At 46.7% G+C, this 25534-nt stretch overlaps 1 protein-coding gene across 1 annotated transcript in view; it reads left to right on the top strand.

Moving 5' to 3' along the window:
* The window catches only part of LOC147697032 (amine oxidase [flavin-containing] A-like), an 805659-nt gene that overhangs the window by 640422 nt on the left and 139703 nt on the right, over positions 1-25534 (top strand). The window lies entirely within an intron of this gene.

The raw sequence follows: 25534 nt of genomic DNA, 5'->3' as shown, positions 1-25534 counted from the left end.
CCCCTAAAATGAGTGCGCCACTGTGTGCACACTCGGAATCCTGGGTCTCTTCACTTGCTTTTTTTTTTACTAGCAAAATTAAGACCATTCAGGACTCTTTTTTTGTTTTCTGGGGTAGTGGCACCCCCCCGGCGCCTGTGTTCTGTCAGGATCTACATCTGGTGGTGAGCCCACTTTCTCGGAATTTCCACCACTTTCCGCAGTAACATCTTTGGATCTGATATCCAAATTAAAATCAGGATCCCCTCTGGATCCGTGCCCAGCCAAATTTTGGGCTACAATGGCTGAAGTAATAAATCCCCTTTTTAATCCTGTATTGAATCTCTCTCTCAGCACTGGAGTGGTCCCTTTAGCCTGAAGCAAGCTATGGTCATACCGTTGCTAAAAAAAAACAACTTGGATGCAGAGGTCTATGCTAATTATAGGCCTATCTCCCTCCTGCCAGCCTTTGCCAAAATCGTGGAGAAACACGTACATACATCCCTCTCCAATTTCCTTGAAAATCATAATCTGCTTCATTCCACGCAATCCGGCTTCCGCACCAACTTAAGCACCGAAACCGCGCTGCTGGAAGTTATGGAAGCAATCAAGGAGGTATTGGATGTAGGAGGCAAGGCCATGCTGGTAATGCTCGACCTGTCAGCGGCCTTTGATACCGTCCCCCATGAGGGTCTCCTCATCAGACTCAGTGAGATCGGTCTGCGGGGGACGGTGCTTAGCTGGTTCAGATCCTTCCTAGCGGGCCGGTGTCAAACGGTCTGGGCCCCCTTGTTCTGCCGTGGTGCCGCCACTGGAGGTCGGAGTCCCTCAGGGCTCCATTCTGCGCCCTACTCTTTTCAACATCTTCATGACCCCTTTGGCGGCACTGGCGGAGTCATTTGGTGCCCAGATCATGTCGTATGCCGACGACACCCAGCTCCTCTTCACCTGTGGGAAGGGGTCTGATTTTGACGGGGAGAGCATCAGAGGCTGCCTTGGGGCTGTTTTTAAATGGTTCCAGCAAAACAGCCTCAAGTGTAACCCGGACAAATCTGAGGTGCTCTTTTTCGGCTGCCGGTCTGACCCCAGTTGGCAGGCCTGGTGGCCTGTGAATATGTCTCCTCCAGCTGCTGCCTCCACGATGGCCAAGAACCTCAGAGTAAAAATCGATAATGTTTTGTCGATGAAACCCCAGGTTCTTGGTTTAGTAGGAATGTGTTTTGGCCTCCTTAAGATGCTCCGCAAATTCCTCCCTTTGCTTTCGGTATCACATAGGAAAATCACTGTGCAGGCCCTTATTGGGTCGCGCCTTGATTATGCCAACATCCTGTACTTCGGTCTGCCTGAGTACCTTCTACCTTCTTCAATGTCTGCAAGTGGTTCAGAATGCGACTGCGCGGGCCATCTATGGTCTTCATTGGCAAGCCGGGGCTTCTGACCTTTTGCAGACTCTCCACTGGCTGCCCATTCGGAAACGGATAGTCTTTAAGGCTCTCACTCTGGCCCACAAGGCTCTATATGTGACCGGGGCCAAATACATGCAAAAGTAGCTGGCTCTCTATCAGCCTGCCAGATCTTTGAGGTCAGAGTCACTGGCTCTCGCCTCGGTCCTAGTTATAAGAAGAGCTCGGATTGGTGGCCGGTCTTTTCAGCGTCTTGCACCTCAGCTGTGGAACACCCTGCCGGTCACCCTTCACAGGAATACCACCTTGCTGGCTTTCAGGAAAGACCTGAAATTCTGGCTGTTTGTTCAGTAGACCCGCCCTGCACCTTCCTGCCCCCTGTCCACTGTAGGTAAAAAAAAAAGCGCCGGAACCCTCCTCGGAGTAGCTGAGCGCTATACAAAACACCCCCCTAACATAACATATACAGTGTTTTGTATAAACGTTAGAACACATCTGAAGTTGGCTCTGCATCCTAACAGACTTTACACTGCTTGTCCAAAATATATAATTGTAGTGGTCAATTCATTTCTTTATGAATTAGTGATTACTGTGTTATGTTCTTATCAATCACCTTTCTTCATGGGTGTAGGAAATCTGCCTTGTCTACACGGTCTCCCCTCGTTTTCCTTTTTATTGACACTATTTTTCTGGTATTGCATGTTCTCTGTTCACAAAAATGAGGAATTGGTCTCATCCAATTGGTTTATTTAAATTTGTCATACGGCTATTATAAGTCAGTGCCGAAATTGATTGGGGTTTGGAAGTTACATTTTTTATGTGTGCGGCAGTGTACTGGAAAGGCATGGGGAGCAAAACATGATGAATTTAGGGCCAGATCTCTGTACTGGGGTGAATGTTTTACACTGTGCAGTATTCTGTCCATCAACTGTTGTTTTTGCATTTGTTACCCGATTGGAATGGGTATGCCCAGACATGGGTTTCATGCTCTCTAGGCCACTGGAGTAAGGCTAGCCGGGCTGATGAGGGATGATGCACCAAAACAGGTCCCAGGATGCGTGTTTACAGTCCAAGAAGGGCCTGGCCTGGAAGTTCGGGTTGGACTGTTCCCACAGGGAACAGGATCAAGACTGATATGTATATGTCTGGGTATGAACTGGAAAAACATGAGGAGCAAACAAACGATGTATTTAGGACCATATCTCTGTACTTGAATGAATGTTTGACATTGTGCAGCATTCTATCAATTGTTCTTTTTGCATTTTGTCACCCCGAATGGGACGAGTATGCCCAGACGCGGGTTCCATGCTCTCCATGCCACTGGAGTCAATGTAGCCTGGCTGATGCGCAGTGATGCCCTGAAACAGGTCCCAGTATGCTTGTTTCCATTCCAGGGACGACCTGGCCTGGCAGTCTGGGCTGGACTGCCAGGTCAAGACTGATTTGCACATGGCTGGGTCTGAACTGGAAAGGCATGGGGAGCAAAAAAATGACAGATTGAGGCCCCGATTTCTGTACTTAAATGAATGTTTGACATTGTGCAGCATTCTGTCGATCAATTGTTCTGTTTGCATTTGTCACCCTAAGCGGGACGAGTATGCCCAGATGTGGGTTCCATGCTCTCTATGCCACTGGAGTCAAGATAGCCTGGCTGATGAGGGGTGATGTCCCGAATCCGGTACCAGGATGCTTGTTTCCAGTTCAGGTAGGACCTGGCCTGGCAGTTCGGGCTGGACTGTTACCACGGGGAACATGGTCAAGGCTGATTTGCATATGGCTGGGTCTGAACTGGAAAGGCATGGGGAGCAAAAGAAACAATGGATTTAGGCCCAGATCCCTGTACTGGGGTGAATGTTTGACACTGTGCAGCATTCTGTCCATGAATTGTTCTTTTTGCATTTGTCACCCCGAGTGGGGCGGGTTTGCTCCGACTTGGGTTCTGTGCTCTCCATGCCACTGGAGTCAAGCTAGCCTGGCTGATGAGGGGTGATTCCCTGCCACTGGTCCCAACATGCTTGTTTCGAGTCCAGGGTGGCCCTTGCCTGGCAGTTTGGGCTGGACTGTTACCACGGGGAACATGGTCAAGGCTGATTTGAGTATGTCTGAGTCTGAACTGGAAAGGCATGGGGAGCAAAAAAAAAAGATGCATTAGGCCCAGATCTCTGTACTGGGGTGAATGTTTGACACTGTGCAGCATTATGTCCATGAATTGTTCTTTTTGCATTTGTCACCCCGAGTGGGATGGGTATTCTCAGACTGGGGTTCCGTGCTCTCCATGTCACTGGAGTCAAGCTAGCCTGGCTGATGAGCGGTGATGCCTCGAAACCGGTCCCAGGATGCTGGTTTCCAGTCCAGGTAGGACCTAGCCTGGCTGATGAGAGGTGATGCCCTGCCACGAGTCCCAGGATGCTTGTTTCCAGTCCAGGGTGGACCTGGCCTGGCAGTTCGGGCTGGACTGTTACCACGGGGAACATGGTCAAGGCTGATTTGAATATGGCTGCCTCCGAACTGGAAAGACATGGGGAGCAAAAAAAGGATGGATTTAGGCTCAGATCTCTGTACTGGACTGAATGTTTGACATTGTGCAGCATTCTGTCGATCAATTGTTCTTTATGCATTTGTCACAGCGAGTGGGACGGGTATGCCCAGATGTGGGTTCAGTGCTCTCCATGCCACTGGAGTCAAGCTAGTCTGGCTGATGAGGGGTGATGCCCTGAAACTGGTCACAGTATGCTTGTTTCCAGTCCAGGGACGACCTGGCCTGGCAGTCTGGGCTGGACTACCAGGACAAGACTGATTTGCATGTGGCTGGGTCTGAATTGGAAAGGCATGGGAGAAAAACAACGATGGATTTAGGCCTAGATTTCTGTACTTAAATGAATGTTTGACATTGTGCGGCATTCTGTTGATCAATTGTTCTTTTTGCATTTGTCACCCCGAGCGGGACGGGTATGCCCAGATGCGGGTTCCATGCTCTCATTGTCACTGGAGTCAAGATAGCCTGGCTGATGAGGGGTGATGTCCCGAATCCGGTCCCGGGATGCTTGTTTCCAGTCCAGGTAGGACCTGGACTGGCAGTTCGGGCTGGACTGTTACCACGGGGAACATGGTCAAGGCTGATTTGCATATGGCTGGGTCTGAACTGAAAAGGCATGGGGAGCAAACAAAACGATGGATTTAGGCCCAGATCTCTCTAATGGGGTGAATGTTTGACACAGTGCAGCATTCTGTCCATGAATTGTTATTTTTGCATTTGTCACTCCTAGTGGGGCGGGCATGCTCCGACTTGGGTTCCGTGCTCTCCATGCCACTGGAGTCAAGCTAGCCTGGCTGATGAGGGGTTATGCCCTGCCACTGGTCCCAGGATGCTTGTTTCCAGTCCAGGGTGGACCTGGCCTGGCAGTTCAGGCTGGACTGTTACCACGGGAACATGGTCAAGGCTGATTTGAATATGGCTGAGTCTGAACTGGAAAGGCAGGGGGAGCAACAATAAAAAGATGGATTAGGCTCAGATCTCTGTACTGGGGTGAATGTTTGACACTGTGCAGCATTCTGTCCATGAATTGTTCTTTTTGCATTTGTCACCCCGGGTGGGGCGGGTATTCTCAGACTTGTGTTCCGTCAGTGCTCTCCATGCCACTGAAGTCAAGCTAGCCTGGCTGATAAACGGTGACGCCCCGAAACCGGTCCCAGGATGCTGGTTTCCAGTCCAGGTAGGACCTGACCTGGCAGTTTGGGCTGGACTGTTCCCACAGTGCACAGGGTCAGAACTGATTTGCATAAGGCTGCGTCTGAACTGGAAAGGCATGGAGAGCAATAAAAGGATGGATTTAGGCCCAGATCTCTGTACCGGGCTGAATGTTTGACATTGTGCAGCATTCTGTCCAACAATTGTTCTTTTTGCATTTGTCACCGCTAGTTGGATGGGTATGCCTAGATGTGGGTTTAGTGCTGTCCTTGCCACTGGAGTCAAGCTAGCCTGGCTTACGAAGGGTGATGCCTTGACAATAGTCCCAGGATGCTTGTTTCCAGTCCAGGGAGGACTTTGCCTGGCAGTCCGGGCTGGACTTTGCCCACGGGGAACAATGTCAAGACTGATTTGCATATGACTGGGTCTGAACTGGTACGTGAAACTCTGCGGTGGATCAAACCGAATATTTTCAGAAACCAATGGGGGACAGGTACAGTGATTTACTCACTCTTTAGCCACCTAAATATGGTTGCATTTTTTAATAAAGTACTACAGCATTCCTTCTATGCTAGAGCTTGACGGCACATATACAGTGTTTTGTATAAACATTAGAACACATCTGAAGTTGGCTCTGCATCCTTACAGACTTTACACTGCTTGTCCAAAATATATAATTGTAGTGGTCAAGTCATTTCTTTATGAAGTAGTGATTACTGTGTTATGTTCTTATCAATCACTTTTCTTCATGGGTGTAGGAAATCTGCCTTGTCTACACGGTCTCCCCTCGTTTTCCTTTTTATTGACACTATTTTTCTGGTATTGCATGTTCTCTGTGCACAAAAATGAGGAATTGGTCTCATCCAATTGGTTTATTTAAATGTGTCATACAGTTATTATAAGTCAGTGCCGAAATTGATTGGGGTTTGGAAGTTACATTTTTTATGTGTGTGGCAGTGTACTGGAAAGGCATGGGGAGCAAAACACGATGGATTTAGGGCCGGATCTCTGTACTGGGGTGAATGTTTGACACTGTGTAGCATTCTGTCCATCAACTGTTGTTTTTGCATTTGTTACCCGAGTGGAATGGGTATGCCCAGACATGGGTTCCATGCTCTCTATGCCATTGGAGTGAGGCTAGCCTGGCTGACGAGGGATGATGCACCGAAACAGGTCCCAGGATGTGTGTTTACAGTCCAAGGAGGGCCTGGCCTGGAAGTTCGGGTTGGACTGTTCCCACAGGGAACAGGATCAAGACTGATATGCATATGGCTGGGTATGAACTGGAAAGGCATGGGGAGCAAACAAACGATGGATGTGGGCCCAGATCTCTGTACTTGGATGAATGTTTGACATTGTGCAGCATTCTGTCCATCAATTGTTCTTTTTGCATTTTGTCACCCCGAATGGGACGAGTATGCCCAGACGTGGGTTCCATGCTCTCCATGCCACTGGAGTCAAGGTAGCCTGGCTGATGCGCGGTGATGCCCTGAAACAGGTCCCAGTATGCTTGTTTCCATTCCAGGGACGATCTTGCCTGGCAGTCCAGGCTGGACTGCCAGGTCAAGACTGATTTGCACATGGCTGGGTCTGAACTAGAAAGGCATGGGGAGTAAAAAAATTATGGATTTAGGCCCCGATTTCTATACTTAAATGAATGTTTTACATTGTGCAGCATTCTGTCGATCAATTGTTCTTTTTGCATTTGTCACCAGAGCAGGACGAGTATGCCCAGATGTGGGTTCCGTGCTCTCCATGCCACTGGAGTCAAGATAGCCTGGCTGATGAGGGGTGATGTCCCGAAACCGGTCCCAGGATGCTGGTTTCCAGTCCGGTAGGACCTGGCCTGGCAGTTTGGGCTGGACTGTTCCCACAGTGCACAGGGTCAGAACTGATTTGCATATGGCTGCATCCGAACTGGAAAGGCATGCGGATCAATAAAAGGATGATTTAGGCCCAGATCTCTGTACCGGGCTGAATGTTTGACATTGTGCAGCATTCTGTCCATCAATTGTTCTTTTTGCATTTGTCACCGCGAGTGGCACGGGTATGCCTAGATGTGGGTTCAGTGCTGTTCATGCCACTGGAGTCAAGCTAGCCTGGCTTATGAGGGGTGATGCCCTGACAATGGTCCCAGGATGCTTGTTTCCAGTCCAGGGAGGACCTTGCCTGGCAGTCCGGACTGGACTTTGCCCACGGGGAACAGTGTCAAGACTGATTTGCATATGACTGGGTCTGAACTGGTACGTGAAGCTCTGCGGTGGACCAAACCGAATATTTTCAGAAACCAATGGGGGACAGGTACAGTGATTTACTCACTCTTTAGCCACCTAAATATGGTTGCATTTTTTAATAAAGTACTATAGCATTCCTTCTATGCTAGAGCTTGACGGCACATATACAGTGTTTTGTATAAACATTAGAACACATCTGAAGTTGGCTCTGTATCCTTACAGACTTTACACTGCTTGTCCAAAGTATATAATTGTAGTGGTCAAGTCATTTCTTTATGAAGTAGTGATTACTGTGTTATGTTCTTATCAATCACTTTTCTTCATGGGTGTAGCAAATCTGGCTTGTCTACACGGTCTCCCCTCGTTTTCCTTTTTATTGACACTATTTTTCTGGTATTGCATAGTCTCTGTTCACAAAAATGAGGAATTGGTCTCATCCAATTGGTTTATTTAAATTTGTCATACAGTTATTATAAGTCAGTGCCGAAATTGATTGGGGTTTGGAAGTTACATTTTTTATGTGTGCGGCAGTGTACTGGAAAGGCATGGGGAGCAAAAACACGATAGATTTAGGCTCAAATCTCTGTACTGGGGTGAATGTTTGACATTGTGCAGCATTCTGTCCATCAGTTGTTCTTTTTGAAATTGCCTTTTGGCATGGAAGTTAAACTTTGTTTGTGGCGCCAGTGTGTATTTACTCCACTTACATAAGCTTATGTATGGCTCCAGAGAGAATCATTGTGATGAACTGCAATTTATTGTCACCACAGTGTCACATGGCAATGGCACTTGCTTATACATTTGATATGGTAGAATGCACACCATATTAATCAATACTTTTTTTGGATGCTCAAAGAAATGACGAGTGAGTGCTATCCTGGAACGTGCTCTGTCAGTGCACGTGGAAATATCTCTAAAAACAACAGTAACTACAGAATTATCAAAGTGAAACCTCGTGGTATAGATGTGCATTGCTTATACATTTTATAAATATATTACAACTTTCTCAAAATGTATGCTCTCTTTGCAGGAAAACACTTCATTCATCGACTTCCAACAAAATAACCCGTGCTAAATCAGTGCACACATTCCGGGGGCAGATTTGTGAGGCCCTTGCGCCGCAATTCTGTCACTTTATTTGACACAACGGCGGCGCAAACAATGCGCCCTATTTACAACGTGACGCATCTAGGAGATGCATCACGTTGTAAAGCCCTGCACCATAAGGAGGCGTTCCTGCGCAGGGGGGGGGGGGCGTTCCTGCGCAGGAACGCCTCCTGAAAATGGCTGAGTGAAATCTATGAGATTTCACTCAGTCACTTTCAGGCCAATGCTGCGTCAAAACCCTGCGCCTGCTTGAAGCAGGCGTAGGTCTTGACGCAGCATTGTGAAGATGGGGCACCCTCGAGCCTTGCTGGAGCTGCATTGCGCTTGCGACGCAACTCCAGCAATGCGCCACCTTTCCGGCACAGATGCGTCACGCATCTGTGCCGTTTTTGCCCCATGGTGCACCGCATTGTAAATGCGGCGCACCATGGGTGGCGGAGCTGTTGCGCACTGTGGCGCACATTACCTGGCGCATCCCTGGGGATGCGCCAGTTAACATAAATCTGCCCCTCCGTTCTTTGCGAAAAAAAACATCCATTATAAACCTACCATGCTCCTTAACTCTTTAATGGTGTTCAAACCTGAAATTCTGTGCAGCCCAAACCAAATCTGACCCTCCCCTTCAATTTGAGCATGCAAGTGTAATAGCAAAAAAATATCCAAAAATTGTGCCCCCCCACAAAAAAATTCGAAGTGCCAAATCTACAGAACTGTCAAGCAAACTAATCTACAACATACCTCCAACATTTGATGTGAAACGGCACGTTTTCATCATCTATTCATGCTCTGCTACACTTGCTTTGCCATGTAGAACATCCTACATTTCTATATTAGCTAAGTCACCTCTGAAGTGAGTATTGTAAACCCACACAGCGAGGTGCTCATTGTATAAAAGTATGACAACCTAAATGTTAAGGAAAAAGGTTGTCCCGACCTGTGGGAACTTTTTTCAGGAGTCCCAATACAGTCTCAGATAGGGAACCTTTTAGTGCTGGTGTTGGGCCAAAACCTGAGCATCAGGTACACCTCTGTATCACATGACCTCCAGGATTGCGAAATTAGGCAGTCTAAGTCCTACTTACTCAGGAATTTGTTGTGGGGTAGAACCTTCAGATCGCATAGAAGCATCTATTAGTAATCAATGAGTCAAGTGCTTTCACTCAAAGCAAAAACGTATTTTACTTTAGTCACAAAACACAATACTGTACATACAATTTTAGAGGACAAGATAAAGGCAGTAAACCATAGTCAACATGAAAATCTCTGTGTAGACGCCACCAGCAATTGTTGTTCCACATGCTAAGGCAATTGATATCTTCCCAGTGCAAGTTCATATTGGTGTTCCATACAGGAACTGAGGCGATATGGTCTCTGGTTCCCCTTGCTGGTATTTCTCTTCTTCCCGCTTATTTTGCCTCATAGCAAGTTCAGATACTTAGCAGTTTACAAGGAAAGAAAATGTTGCAGTTCTCTTTGTGAGGCAGTTCCATTGCACTGTCTCTTAACTTCTGTTCTGTTCTGAGTGACCCAGTCCACTCTGCTTGGAGGCATTGCAGTGACACCAGTGGAGAAGCCCAGTCATTGATAAGGGCAAATGGCAGGAAAGTCATTTCTGCATTCTAATGCTGTTACCCTTCCTTGTGCTCCCCTCTGATGTTAGATCTTTGTACTTAGTGCCTCATTTACAAACTTTTGAAGCATGGCAGCGCAGCAGGTCTTCTTAACATGGCAAAACCAGGAGAAATTATAAATTATAAATTTCTCCTCGTTTTTGCCATTTCTATGCGCTGCATTATGAAGAATACATAGATACAGCACATCTCCATGAATGATTGTTTATTTGCAGGAAGGTGTCTTTTCCTGCACTTAAACACTCATTAAAAAAATGATGATTTGCAAGGTCTATGTATGCTGCACAATGCAGCACTCATAGGAGTTACAAATCGCCATTCTGGACCTGCCTAGACTTATGAGTATCTCACCTGTCATGGCAAATTTGCTTTGGCTGCCTGTTCTTAAAAGAAAACATTTGGGAGCAGGACGTGGAGAGGCTGTTGCTGCAAGCTGGCCAGGCGGACCTAAGCAGTCTTTTGAGCAGAGGAGACAGAAGTTTGGGGGCCCCGGCTGCCCATCTCCTGTCAGGACCCAGAAGCCCTTCAGTGTACCTTCATCAACAGGACTGGAGCCCCGATGCTCCTTGTGGAGGACGTGTTGGCCCTGGGGGGCTGGGGGCCAGAGGTGTTGAGGCTGTTGCTGCATGTTGGTCAGTGACCAGAGAAGTGGAGGAGACAGGAGCCTGAGGACCCTGACCCCCAATCTCCTGTGGGGGCCAGCAGCACTACAGTGTACCCTCAATACCAGGACTGATGCAGAAGGTGACTGGGAGCTTCAAACTGTCCTTCCTCTGAGCCGTTAACCCTTTAATTATTTCTTTAGTAGAGTGTGTCCGAGTGCCTCTATAAGACACTTTACCTGATGTTGTAGCTTTTGGCTGACTTGAGTTGGAAAGGTGCACTAGCACTTGCACTAGAGGGTGAGAATAATACGTCAGCTATGCTCTTGTAGTTCTTGTAACTCTAGAAAAGGTTGAGAAGTTGGTGCCCGCTACGTATCTCTTAGCGCACGGGAAACACACTGGTTGCTGAATTGCAGAGTACAGAGTACCTAATGCTGAATAGTGGGTAGTGAGTATCTGGGCCGCTAGACGGCCAGTGTATGATGTTGTTGTTTTTTTTTAATAACTGGAGGGGCCGCTGAGAGCAGTCTTGCAGGGCCAGATTGGGCCCGACGAAATTGAAAGCCTGGAGGTTTAAATAGCAAGTGGGGGTGCCAAAGGGGCCACAAACCACAACCAGATTGCCCAGGCCATCGCCGCCCTACCCTGGCCTGACACTCAGCAGCAGTGAAGCAGTGAAGCGATGGGAGGCAATGGGGGCGGCAGTAGGCAGTTAGGCAGTAGGCAGATGAGGAGGGGGGGGGAGGTAGGAAGGGAGAGAGAGAGAGCGAGCTTGAGAGCCTCAGAGGCCTCCTCCCGCGGTTGAAGACTGCGGCTAGACGCCGCAGCTCCCCCCGCACATGCGGGAGAAATCTTTGAGTTGCTGCTCGCTGACCCGGAAGTGCAACACCAGTCAAGCCCACCAGCAAACAGTTTCGCGTAGGGCCACCTCCCCTCTCCTCCGATTCAGAATGAGGACGGACCTATTGCACAATTATGCTTGACTAGCAGGAGGGATAATTGTTCCCAGACAGTGCTTTAAATGGAAAAAAATAAGTGCAGGTACTCACCAAAAGGAGCAGTGGGCGGAGTTTAGGGCGCGGCTAAGGGGGAACAAGGGGTGGGGTTAGCTTTTTGACCGTGCCAAGGTTGTATGCACGAAATCTGCATGCATTTTATCAACCGCCTAAGGATTACATGCTGCTTCAGCCTGCCTTAAATCGAACCGGTGGCCAACAGCCCACTGAGCCATCTGGCCAGTACTGGTACTCTTTTGTAACATGCACACGTCACTTTTCTCTTGTAACATACTGTTTGCTACCTCTTACATGTTGCTTGCTTTAGATACTGGCACAAGTGCCACCATTGCCTCATGTAATGTTTGTTCTTGTGTTTGTGTCTGCCATTTATTTCAGTATTATATCTCTACTTGTACTTTGTATGCTTTTGTAACCTGCACACATATCACTTTTTCCTCCTGTAATGTATCGTTTGCTACCTCTTGTATTTTGTTTGCTCACAATTGTCACTTTTGTCTCATGTAACTTAACGTTTGCTTTTGTAATTTGTTCACTTGTAATTTTCTCCTTATGTATCATTACTGTTCCTATTGTGAAGCGCTCTGACGCCTTCGGGTAAAGTCTGCACTATATAAAAACGCATAAAATAAATAAACAAGTCTCTCCTGGAACATTTGTAAACCGGAGTTAGGACCAGAGCTGGCAACGTCTGTACTGGGGAACCAGGTGCCAATCTCCACATCTTTGATTGGTCTTAAGGTCTGTCCAAGGTCGATGAAATAGAAATCAGCGAGTGTGGAAGTGGAAGTGTGCAAGAAAACAATTCAGATGCGTGGCGACTGTAAAAGCCTTCCCATACCCTCTTTTGTTATGTCCTGAATAGTGCCTCCCACCGCCACCCATTAGATTTTACAGCCCCCTCTTAGCGCCCACTGTGAAAGATCTTTGGATAAGCAAATGACTCAGCAGACACACCCCTGCTCTGATTTACAAAGCAGCTCACGCTGGGTCCTGGTGACGAGCTCATTGATTGATTCCGTGCAGTGCTTGAAAGGTGCTGCCGTAGTATCACTTGAGGGATAAAGGGAGCGCGCTGCCTCGGTTAAAGTCAGATCCCCATGAGTACCGGTACTGTCTTTCTTCTAGAAAAAAGTGCCGGTACTCAAGGGGAGAACATGAAGAAGTGCCAGTACTCAGTACCAGTGAGTACTGGCCCATTTAAAGCACTGTTCCCAGAGCTAAATGTTTTCTTACATTTATCCATCATAAAATCTGTAATGGTTCCTCCGTCTTTGGATCTTGGAACTTTCCATCCACTACCCCAGAACACCTCCTTCAACTGATCTAGGGAGAGGGTTTTCATGTCTCATTTGACATATTTTAATATGCAGGCTGTGTGTGAAAAACCAACTTTGAACTAGTTGCTATAAGCGTTCACATGAAGTGAAATCTAATAACTTGTCAATTCTCTCTCCCATTTGTGGGAACTTTTCAGAGGTCTGAGGGTAGACAGAGGTAGCTGGGGCTGACTCTGACAATCAGAACTATTTCCACTGGAGTCCTGGAGCATGACCCTACCATTGAGCCCAAAAGAGAGCGCAATGCAAACACCGTTAAAACTTGACTATTGGTTGTAGGGAAGTTAAGCAGGCCAAGGCTTACTCGGCAAAGTGCTATGTAGTAAACATTCAGATCTGACTGAAAAATCTAAAAACAATCAGTAGATCAATGTCTAGTGAGTGTTTGTACTCACAGAGAAATCCATATGTATTCCTGGTTTGCCACATGTGTTACACCCCAGTTTTCCACATGGATGGAGTGAAGGACCCATTTCACAGTCTAATTTAAAGCATGGGAGAAGCTGGGAGGCAACTCTGTCTGCCATGCAACAGATACAAAGTTCTGATCTGCCACTAGAATCTGTTGCTGTCACCACTGTTAGTCTTCTTAAGCCCAGTGAAATGCTGATGGTCAGGCTCAGGAAAGGAAAGGCTCATTTGGTGAACCACCTCAAAACCACAGAGCATCATTCTGGATCTCATTATGTGTCATAAGGTGCCCTCAGTGCACACACATGATTGTGATGTGTGTCATAGCACGAACATTTAAAAAATGCATACCTCAGTGTGGGGTACTCCTGGGGACAGGGATGCATACTCTCCAGGCCCATTCATTGGATTTTTCTGTCTCAACAAAGCGGGTTGCCATTGAGTAGGTAAAGGTCCATTTTCCATGAGGAGGCATGGTTGTGAATAATAGTCACTTCTATATCACGTGGCCCAACAAAAGGCTAGAATGGTTGGTCACAGTTATTTTCCTCTTAGTATTAAAATTCCAATTCACTGGTCAAAGTAGATTTTTTGTGGGGTAAAACTGTAAATGTGTGCTTTGCACTGCCTGAGAGTAAACGTGTTAAAAACTGTTTCATCACACCTTTATTCCAGAAACTGAATGGACTACTCTAGTTGGCTGTTAATGACTCAAATCCTGGATGCCAGTGGTTTGGTCTTTGCCAGCAGTAAGGGAAAAAATCATATGGGAGAATGACCTGAACATATGGCAATACAAAGGACAGCCTTCGCTTGACTTCTTTTTGAGGAGAGATCCCAAATATGAATATCAGGAACCGAAACCGTTTATGCACAGAATCATCCTAGCTTTCTTACTGTGCTCCCTGCAGGAGTGAAATCCACTTCCGGCACTGGCAGTGGGTGGGAATCCTCCCCTCCAAATGGGATGGCTAGAAAGAGAGACATGGCTCCTATAGATGGAAGCCTTCTAAGGCTGTCTTGGAGGAGGAATTCCAGAAAGTATTGCAGCACAATGAGAAGTGAAGCACTGAAAAAGAAGGGGTATATTTGTAGGAAAAATGCAAAGATGGGGTAATTGGATGTCTCCAATCACAGGCCAGTGCCCAGGACAATATGTACTGCACATCCTGTCTTTAGAAAATTCATGACTTAGGAAGGAACATCTGGAAGAAGGAAGACTTCGCGTGACCACTGGAGAAAGAAGCCTTAAGGACACCTGACTCTTGGCCTGAACCCAGTGATTCACAGGTTAGTGGTTGGCCTTTTGTTGCTGTTACTGGGACACAACAAGCAGAGTCCCTGCTCAGAAGAAGGCCCAGTAGGACCTGGACTGGCAGTTCGGGCTGGACTGTTACCACGGGGAACATGGTCAAGGCTGATTTGCATATGGCTGGGTCTGAACTGAAAAGGCATGGGGAGCAAACAAAACGATGGATTTAGGCCCAGATCTCTCTAATGGGGTGAATGTTTGACACAGTGCAGCATTCTGTCCATGAATTGTTATTTTTGCATTTGTCACTCCTAGTGGGGCGGGCATGCTCCGACTTGGGTTCCGTGCTCTCCATGCCACTGGAGTCAAGCTAGCCTGGCTGATGAGGGGTTATGCCCTGCCACTGGTCCCAGGATGCTTGTTTCCAGTCCAGGGTGGACCTGGCCTGGCAGTTCAGGCTGGACTGTTACCACGGGAACATGGTCAAGGCTGATTTGAATATGGCTGAGTCTGAACTGGAAAGGCAGGGGGAGCAACAATAAAAAGATGGATTAGGCTCAGATCTCTGTACTGGGGTGAATGTTTGACACTGTGCAGCATTCTGTCCATGAATTGTTCTTTTTGCATTTGTCACCCCGGGTGGGGCGGGTATTCTCAGACTTGTGTTCCGTCAGTGCTCTCCATGCCACTGAAGTCAAGCTAGCCTGGCTGATAAACGGTGACGCCCCGAAACCGGTCCCAGGATGCTGGTTTCCAGTCCAGGTAGGACCTGACCTGGCAGTTTGGGCTGGACTGTTCCCACAGTGCACAGGGTCAGAACTGATTTGCATAAGGCTGCGTCTGAACTGGAAAGGCATGGAGAGCAATAAAAGGATGGATTTAGGCCCAGATCTCTGTACCGGGCTGAATGTTTGACATTGTGCAGCATTCTGTCCAACAATTGTTCTTTTTGCATTTGTCACCGCTAGTTGGATGGGTATGCCTAGATGTGGGTTTAGTGCTGTCCTTGCCACTGGAGTCAAGCTAGCCTGGCTTACGAAGGGTGATGCCTTGACAATAGTCCCAGGATGCTTGTTTCCAGTCCAGGGAGGACTTTGCCTGGCAGTCCGGGCTGGACTTTGCCCACGGGGAACAATGTCAAGACTGATTTGCATATGACTGGGTCTGAACTGGTACGTGAAACTCTGCGGTGGATCAAACCGAATATTTTCAGAAACCAATGGGGGACAGGTACAGTGATTTACTCACTCTTTAGCCACCTAAATATGGTTGCATTTTTTAATAAAGTACTACAGCATTCCTTCTATGCTAGAGCTTGACGGCACATATACAGTGTTTTGTATAAACATTAGAACACATCTGAAGTTGGCTCTGCATCCTTACAGACTTTACACTGCTTGTCCAAAATATATAATTGTAGTGGTCAAGTCATTTCTTTATGAAGTAGTGATTACTGTGTTATGTTCTTATCAATCACTTTTCTTCATGGGTGTAGGAAATCTGCCTTGTCTACACGGTCTCCCCTCGTTTTCCTTTTTATTGACACTATTTTTCTGGTATTGCATGTTCTCTGTGCACAAAAATGAGGAATTGGTCTCATCCAATTGGTTTATTTAAATGTGTCATACAGTTATTATAAGTCAGTGCCGAAATTGATTGGGGTTTGGAAGTTACATTTTTTATGTGTGTGGCAGTGTACTGGAAAGGCATGGGGAGCAAAACACGATGGATTTAGGGCCGGATCTCTGTACTGGGGTGAATGTTTGACACTGTGTAGCATTCTGTCCATCAACTGTTGTTTTTGCATTTGTTACCCGAGTGGAATGGGTATGCCCAGACATGGGTTCCATGCTCTCTATGCCATTGGAGTGAGGCTAGCCTGGCTGACGAGGGATGATGCACCGAAACAGGTCCCAGGATGTGTGTTTACAGTCCAAGGAGGGCCTGGCCTGGAAGTTCGGGTTGGACTGTTCCCACAGGGAACAGGATCAAGACTGATATGCATATGGCTGGGTATGAACTGGAAAGGCATGGGGAGCAAACAAACGATGGATGTGGGCCCAGATCTCTGTACTTGGATGAATGTTTGACATTGTGCAGCATTCTGTCCATCAATTGTTCTTTTTGCATTTTGTCACCCCGAATGGGACGAGTATGCCCAGACGTGGGTTCCATGCTCTCCATGCCACTGGAGTCAAGGTAGCCTGGCTGATGCGCGGTGATGCCCTGAAACAGGTCCCAGTATGCTTGTTTCCATTCCAGGGACGATCTTGCCTGGCAGTCCAGGCTGGACTGCCAGGTCAAGACTGATTTGCACATGGCTGGGTCTGAACTAGAAAGGCATGGGGAGTAAAAAAATTATGGATTTAGGCCCCGATTTCTATACTTAAATGAATGTTTTACATTGTGCAGCATTCTGTCGATCAATTGTTCTTTTTGCATTTGTCACCAGAGCAGGACGAGTATGCCCAGATGTGGGTTCCGTGCTCTCCATGCCACTGGAGTCAAGATAGCCTGGCTGATGAGGGGTGATGTCCCGAAACCGGTCCCAGGATGCTGGTTTCCAGTCCGGTAGGACCTGGCCTGGCAGTTTGGGCTGGACTGTTCCCACAGTGCACAGGGTCAGAACTGATTTGCATATGGCTGCATCCGAACTGGAAAGGCATGCGGATCAATAAAAGGATGATTTAGGCCCAGATCTCTGTACCGGGCTGAATGTTTGACATTGTGCAGCATTCTGTCCATCAATTGTTCTTTTTGCATTTGTCACCGCGAGTGGCACGGGTATGCCTAGATGTGGGTTCAGTGCTGTTCATGCCACTGGAGTCAAGCTAGCCTGGCTTATGAGGGGTGATGCCCTGACAATGGTCCCAGGATGCTTGTTTCCAGTCCAGGGAGGACCTTGCCTGGCAGTCCGGACTGGACTTTGCCCACGGGGAACAGTGTCAAGACTGATTTGCATATGACTGGGTCTGAACTGGTACGTGAAGCTCTGCGGTGGACCAAACCGAATATTTTCAGAAACCAATGGGGGACAGGTACAGTGATTTACTCACTCTTTAGCCACCTAAATATGGTTGCATTTTTTAATAAAGTACTATAGCATTCCTTCTATGCTAGAGCTTGACGGCACATATACAGTGTTTTGTATAAACATTAGAACACATCTGAAGTTGGCTCTGTATCCTTACAGACTTTACACTGCTTGTCCAAAGTATATAATTGTAGTGGTCAAGTCATTTCTTTATGAAGTAGTGATTACTGTGTTATGTTCTTATCAATCACTTTTCTTCATGGGTGTAGCAAATCTGGCTTGTCTACACGGTCTCCCCTCGTTTTCCTTTTTATTGACACTATTTTTCTGGTATTGCATAGTCTCTGTTCACAAAAATGAGGAATTGGTCTCATCCAATTGGTTTATTTAAATTTGTCATACAGTTATTATAAGTCAGTGCCGAAATTGATTGGGGTTTGGAAGTTACATTTTTTATGTGTGCGGCAGTGTACTGGAAAGGCATGGGGAGCAAAAACACGATAGATTTAGGCTCAAATCTCTGTACTGGGGTGAATGTTTGACATTGTGCAGCATTCTGTCCATCAGTTGTTCTTTTTGAAATTGCCTTTTGGCATGGAAGTTAAACTTTGTTTGTGGCGCCAGTGTGTATTTACTCCACTTACATAAGCTTATGTATGGCTCCAGAGAGAATCATTGTGATGAACTGCAATTTATTGTCACCACAGTGTCACATGGCAATGGCACTTGCTTATACATTTGATATGGTAGAATGCACACCATATTAATCAATACTTTTTTTGGATGCTCAAAGAAATGACGAGTGAGTGCTATCCTGGAACGTGCTCTGTCAGTGCACGTGGAAATATCTCTAAAAACAACAGTAACTACAGAATTATCAAAGTGAAACCTCGTGGTATAGATGTGCATTGCTTATACATTTTATAAATATATTACAACTTTCTCAAAATGTATGCTCTCTTTGCAGGAAAACACTTCATTCATCGACTTCCAACAAAATAACCCGTGCTAAATCAGTGCACACATTCCGGGGGCAGATTTGTGAGGCCCTTGCGCCGCAATTCTGTCACTTTATTTGACACAACGGCGGCGCAAACAATGCGCCCTATTTACAACGTGACGCATCTAGGAGATGCATCACGTTGTAAAGCCCTGCACCATAAGGAGGCGTTCCTGCGCAGGGGGGGGGGGGCGTTCCTGCGCAGGAACGCCTCCTGAAAATGGCTGAGTGAAATCTATGAGATTTCACTCAGTCACTTTCAGGCCAATGCTGCGTCAAAACCCTGCGCCTGCTTGAAGCAGGCGTAGGTCTTGACGCAGCATTGTGAAGATGGGGCACCCTCGAGCCTTGCTGGAGCTGCATTGCGCTTGCGACGCAACTCCAGCAATGCGCCACCTTTCCGGCACAGATGCGTCACGCATCTGTGCCGTTTTTGCCCCATGGTGCACCGCATTGTAAATGCGGCGCACCATGGGTGGCGGAGCTGTTGCGCACTGTGGCGCACATTACCTGGCGCATCCCTGGGGATGCGCCAGTTAACATAAATCTGCCCCTCCGTTCTTTGCGAAAAAAAACATCCATTATAAACCTACCATGCTCCTTAACTCTTTAATGGTGTTCAAACCTGAAATTCTGTGCAGCCCAAACCAAATCTGACCCTCCCCTTCAATTTGAGCATGCAAGTGTAATAGCAAAAAAATATCCAAAAATTGTGCCCCCCCACAAAAAAATTCGAAGTGCCAAATCTACAGAACTGTCAAGCAAACTAATCTACAACATACCTCCAACATTTGATGTGAAACGGCACGTTTTCATCATCTATTCATGCTCTGCTACACTTGCTTTGCCATGTAGAACATCCTACATTTCTATATTAGCTAAGTCACCTCTGAAGTGAGTATTGTAAACCCACACAGCGAGGTGCTCATTGTATAAAAGTATGACAACCTAAATGTTAAGGAAAAAGGTTGTCCCGACCTGTGGGAACTTTTTTCAGGAGTCCCAATACAGTCTCAGATAGGGAACCTTTTAGTGCTGGTGTTGGGCCAAAACCTGAGCATCAGGTACACCTCTGTATCACATGACCTCCAGGATTGCGAAATTAGGCAGTCTAAGTCCTACTTACTCAGGAATTTGTTGTGGGGTAGAACCTTCAGATCGCATAGAAGCATCTATTAGTAATCAATGAGTCAAGTGCTTTCACTCAAAGCAAAAACGTATTTTACTTTAGTCACAAAACACAATACTGTACATACAATTTTAGAGGACAAGATAAAGGCAGTAAACCATAGTCAACATGAAAATCTCTGTGTAGACGCCACCAGCAATTGTTGTTCCACATGCTAAGGCAATTGATATCTTCCCAGTGCAAGTTCATATTGGTGTTCCATACAGGAACTGAGGCGATATGGTCTCTGGTTCCCCTTGCTGGTATTTCTCTTCTTCCCGCTTATTTTGCCTCATAGCAAGTTCAGATACTTAGCAGTTTACAAGGAAAGAAAATGTTGCAGTTCTCTTTGTGAGGCAGTTCCATTGCACTGTCTCTTAACTTCTGTTCTGTTCTGAGTGACCCAGTCCACTCTGCTTGGAGGCATTGCAGTGACACCAGTGGAGAAGCCCAGTCATTGATAAGGGCAAATGGCAGGAAAGTCATTTCTGCATTCTAATGCTGTTACCCTTCCTTGTGCTCCCCTCTGATGTTAGATCTTTGTACTTAGTGCCTCATTTACAAACTTTTGAAGCATGGCAGCGCAGCAGGTCTTCTTAACATGGCAAAACCAGGAGAAATTATAAATTATAAATTTCTCCTCGTTTTTGCCATTTCTATGCGCTGCATTATGAAGAATACATAGATACAGCACATCTCCATGAATGATTGTTTATTTGCAGGAAGGTGTCTTTTCCTGCACTTAAACACTCATTAAAAAAATGATGATTTGCAAGGTCTATGTATGCTGCACAATGCAGCACTCATAGGAGTTACAAATCGCCATTCTGGACCTGCCTAGACTTATGAGTATCTCACCTGTCATGGCAAATTTGCTTTGGCTGCCTGTTCTTAAAAGAAAACATTTGGGAGCAGGACGTGGAGAGGCTGTTGCTGCAAGCTGGCCAGGCGGACCTAAGCAGTCTTTTGAGCAGAGGAGACAGAAGTTTGGGGGCCCCGGCTGCCCATCTCCTGTCAGGACCCAGAAGCCCTTCAGTGTACCTTCATCAACAGGACTGGAGCCCCGATGCTCCTTGTGGAGGACGTGTTGGCCCTGGGGGGCTGGGGGCCAGAGGTGTTGAGGCTGTTGCTGCATGTTGGTCAGTGACCAGAGAAGTGGAGGAGACAGGAGCCTGAGGACCCTGACCCCCAATCTCCTGTGGGGGCCAGCAGCACTACAGTGTACCCTCAATACCAGGACTGATGCAGAAGGTGACTGGGAGCTTCAAACTGTCCTTCCTCTGAGCCGTTAACCCTTTAATTATTTCTTTAGTAGAGTGTGTCCGAGTGCCTCTATAAGACACTTTACCTGATGTTGTAGCTTTTGGCTGACTTGAGTTGGAAAGGTGCACTAGCACTTGCACTAGAGGGTGAGAATAATACGTCAGCTATGCTCTTGTAGTTCTTGTAACTCTAGAAAAGGTTGAGAAGTTGGTGCCCGCTACGTATCTCTTAGCGCACGGGAAACACACTGGTTGCTGAATTGCAGAGTACAGAGTACCTAATGCTGAATAGTGGGTAGTGAGTATCTGGGCCGCTAGACGGCCAGTGTATGATGTTGTTGTTTTTTTTTAATAACTGGAGGGGCCGCTGAGAGCAGTCTTGCAGGGCCAGATTGGGCCCGACGAAATTGAAAGCCTGGAGGTTTAAATAGCAAGTGGGGGTGCCAAAGGGGCCACAAACCACAACCAGATTGCCCAGGCCATCGCCGCCCTACCCTGGCCTGACACTCAGCAGCAGTGAAGCAGTGAAGCGATGGGAGGCAATGGGGGCGGCAGTAGGCAGTTAGGCAGTAGGCAGATGAGGAGGGGGGGGAGGTAGGAAGGGAGAGAGAGAGAGCGAGCTTGAGAGCCTCAGAGGCCTCCTCCCGCGGTTGAAGACTGCGGCTAGACGCCGCAGCTCCCCCCGCACATGCGGGAGAAATCTTTGAGTTGCTGCTCGCTGACCCGGAAGTGCAAAACCAGTCAAGCCCACCAGCAAACAGTTTCGCGTAGGGCCACCTCCCCTCTCCTCCGATTCAGAATGAGGACGGACCTATTGCACAATTATGCTTGACTAGCAGGAGGGATAATTGTTCCCAGACAGTGCTTTAAATGGAAAAAAATAAGTGCAGGTACTCACCAAAAGGAGCAGTGGGCGGAGTTTAGGGCGCGGCTAAGGGGGAACAAGGGGTGGGGTTAGCTTTTTGACCGTGCCAAGGTTGTATGCACGAAATCTGCATGCATTTTATCAACCGCCTAAGGATTACATGCTGCTTCAGCCTGCCTTAAATCGAACCGGTGGCCAACAGCCCACTGAGCCATCTGGCCAGTACTGGTACTCTTTTGTAACATGCACACGTCACTTTTCTCTTGTAACATACTGTTTGCTACCTCTTACATGTTGCTTGCTTTAGATACTGGCACAAGTGCCACCATTGCCTCATGTAATGTTTGTTCTTGTGTTTGTGTCTGCCATTTATTTCAGTATTATATCTCTACTTGTACTTTGTATGCTTTTGTAACCTGCACACATATCACTTTTTCCTCCTGTAATGTATCGTTTGCTACCTCTTGTATTTTGTTTGCTCACAATTGTCACTTTTGTCTCATGTAACTTAACGTTTGCTTTTGTAATTTGTTCACTTGTAATTTTCTCCTTATGTATCATTACTGTTCCTATTGTGAAGCGCTCTGACGCCTTCGGGTAAAGTCTGCACTATATAAAAACGCATAAAATAAATAAACAAGTCTCTCCTGGAACATTTGTAAACCGGAGTTAGGACCAGAGCTGGCAACGTCTGTACTGGGGAACCAGGTGCCAATCTCCACATCTTTGATTGGTCTTAAGGTCTGTCCAAGGTCGATGAAATAGAAATCAGCGAGTGTGGAAGTGGAAGTGTGCAAGAAAACAATTCAGATGCGTGGCGACTGTAAAAGCCTTCCCATACCCTCTTTTGTTATGTCCTGAATAGTGCCTCCCACCGCCACCCATTAGATTTTACAGCCCCCTCTTAGCGCCCACTGTGAAAGATCTTTGGATAAGCAAATGACTCAGCAGACACACCCCTGCTCTGATTTACAAAGCAGCTCACGCTGGGTCCTGGTGACGAGCTCATTGATTGATTCCGTGCAGTGCTTGAAAGGTGCTGCCGTAGTATCACTTGAGGGATAAAGGGAGCGCGCTGCCTCGGTTAAAGTCAGATCCCCATGAGTACCGGTACTGTCTTTCTTCTAGAAAAAAGTGCCGGTACTCAAGGGGAGAACATGAAGAAGTGCCAGTACTCAGTACCAGTGAGTACTGGCCCATTTAAAGCACTGTTCCCAGAGCTAAATGTTTTCTTACATTTATCCATCATAAAATCTGTAATGGTTCCTCCGTCTTTGGATCTTGGAACTTTCCATCCACTACCCCAGAACACCTCCTTCAACTGATCTAGGGAGAGGGTTTTCATGTCTCATTTGACATATTTTAATATGCAGGCTGTGTGTGAAAAACCAACTTTGAACTAGTTGCTATAAGCGTTCACATGAAGTGAAATCTAATAACTTGTCAATTCTCTCTCCCATTTGTGGGAACTTTTCAGAGGTCTGAGGGTAGACAGAGGTAGCTGGGGCTGACTCTGACAATCAGAACTATTTCCACTGGAGTCCTGGAGCATGACCCTACCATTGAGCCCAAAAGAGAGCGCAATGCAAACACCGTTAAAACTTGACTATTGGTTGTAGGGAAGTTAAGCAGGCCAAGGCTTACTCGGCAAAGTGCTATGTAGTAAACATTCAGATCTGACTGAAAAATCTAAAAACAATCAGTAGATCAATGTCTAGTGAGTGTTTGTACTCACAGAGAAATCCATATGTATTCCTGGTTTGCCACATGTGTTACACCCCAGTTTTCCACATGGATGGAGTGAAGGACCCATTTCACAGTCTAATTTAAAGCATGGGAGAAGCTGGGAGGCAACTCTGTCTGCCATGCAACAGATACAAAGTTCTGATCTGCCACTAGAATCTGTTGCTGTCACCACTGTTAGTCTTCTTAAGCCCAGTGAAATGCTGATGGTCAGGCTCAGGAAAGGAAAGGCTCATTTGGTGAACCACCTCAAAACCACAGAGCATCATTCTGGATCTCATTATGTGTCATAAGGTGCCCTCAGTGCACACACATGATTGTGATGTGTGTCATAGCACGAACATTTAAAAAATGCATACCTCAGTGTGGGGTACTCCTGGGGACAGGGATGCATACTCTCCAGGCCCATTCATTGGATTTTTCTGTCTCAACAAAGCGGGTTGCCATTGAGTAGGTAAAGGTCCATTTTCCATGAGGAGGCATGGTTGTGAATAATAGTCACTTCTATATCACGTGGCCCAACAAAAGGCTAGAATGGTTGGTCACAGTTATTTTCCTCTTAGTATTAAAATTCCAATTCACTGGTCAAAGTAGATTTTTTGTGGGGTAAAACTGTAAATGTGTGCTTTGCACTGCCTGAGAGTAAACGTGTTAAAAACTGTTTCATCACACCTTTATTCCAGAAACTGAATGGACTACTCTAGTTGGCTGTTAATGACTCAAATCCTGGATGCCAGTGGTTTGGTCTTTGCCAGCAGTAAGGGAAAAAATCATATGGGAGAATGACCTGAACATATGGCAATACAAAGGACAGCCTTCGTTTGACTTCTTTTTGAGGAGAGATCCCAAATATGAATATCAGGAACCGAAACCGTTTATGCACAGAATCATCCTAGCTTTCTTACTGTGCTCCCTGCAGGAGTGAAATCCACTTCCGGCACTGGCAGTGGGTGGGAATCCTCCCCTCCAAATGGGATGGCTAGAAAGAGAGACATGGCTCCTATAGATGGAAGCCTTCTAAGGCTGTCTTGGAGGAGGAATTCCAGAAAGTATTGCAGCACAATGAGAAGTGAAGCACTGAAAAAGAAGGGGTATATTTGTAGGAAAAATGCAAAGATGGGGTAATTGGATGTCTCCAATCACAGGCCAGTGCCCAGGACAATATGTACTGCACATCCTGTCTTTAGAAAATTCATGACTTAGGAAGGAACATCTGGAAGAAGGAAGACTTCGCGTGACCACTGGAGAAAGAAGCCTTAAGGACACCTGACTCTTGGCCTGAACCCAGTGATTCACAGGTTAGTGGTTGGCCTTTTGTTGCTGTTACTGGGACACAACAAGCAGAGTCCCTGCTCAGAAGAAGGCCCAGTCTACTACTTCAGATATGATCTTGATAGAACCCTGGCTGGAGGGAGAACTGGTAGCTGAAACCCTGATATAACGTCTGGCTGACTGTAAAAGAGACCAAGAGTGAAATTTCCAGCATCAAGAAGCATTAGCAGGAAACAGAGGCAGAGAGCCACATCTCCCTTTGGAGCAGTGAAGGGAGTACATCAAAAGAACACAAGAAAGGCTCGAAGCACTGAAGTGTAGCAGCTTCAAAGATTACTGACTGACCTGGACCTCTACGTGGTAGAAACGTTTGCTGGCAACTTGATCTTATTTATTTTCTAATACAAGAGTGGCCTCTGGTGGTCGTTTTGGGTAATGAACATAGACTGAAAGTGACTTTCATGTGGGTATTTTGTGACCATTTTGTCTTAAAATGTGAAAAAAACCTTGTGGGCCTCCCTCTT

This window comes from Lissotriton vulgaris, chromosome 8 (assembly GCF_964263255.1).
Source record: "Lissotriton vulgaris chromosome 8, aLisVul1.2, whole genome shotgun sequence".
Classification (NCBI taxonomy): domain Eukaryota; kingdom Metazoa; phylum Chordata; class Amphibia; order Caudata; family Salamandridae; genus Lissotriton; species Lissotriton vulgaris.
This window is presented reverse-complemented; position numbering and strand designations above follow the sequence as displayed.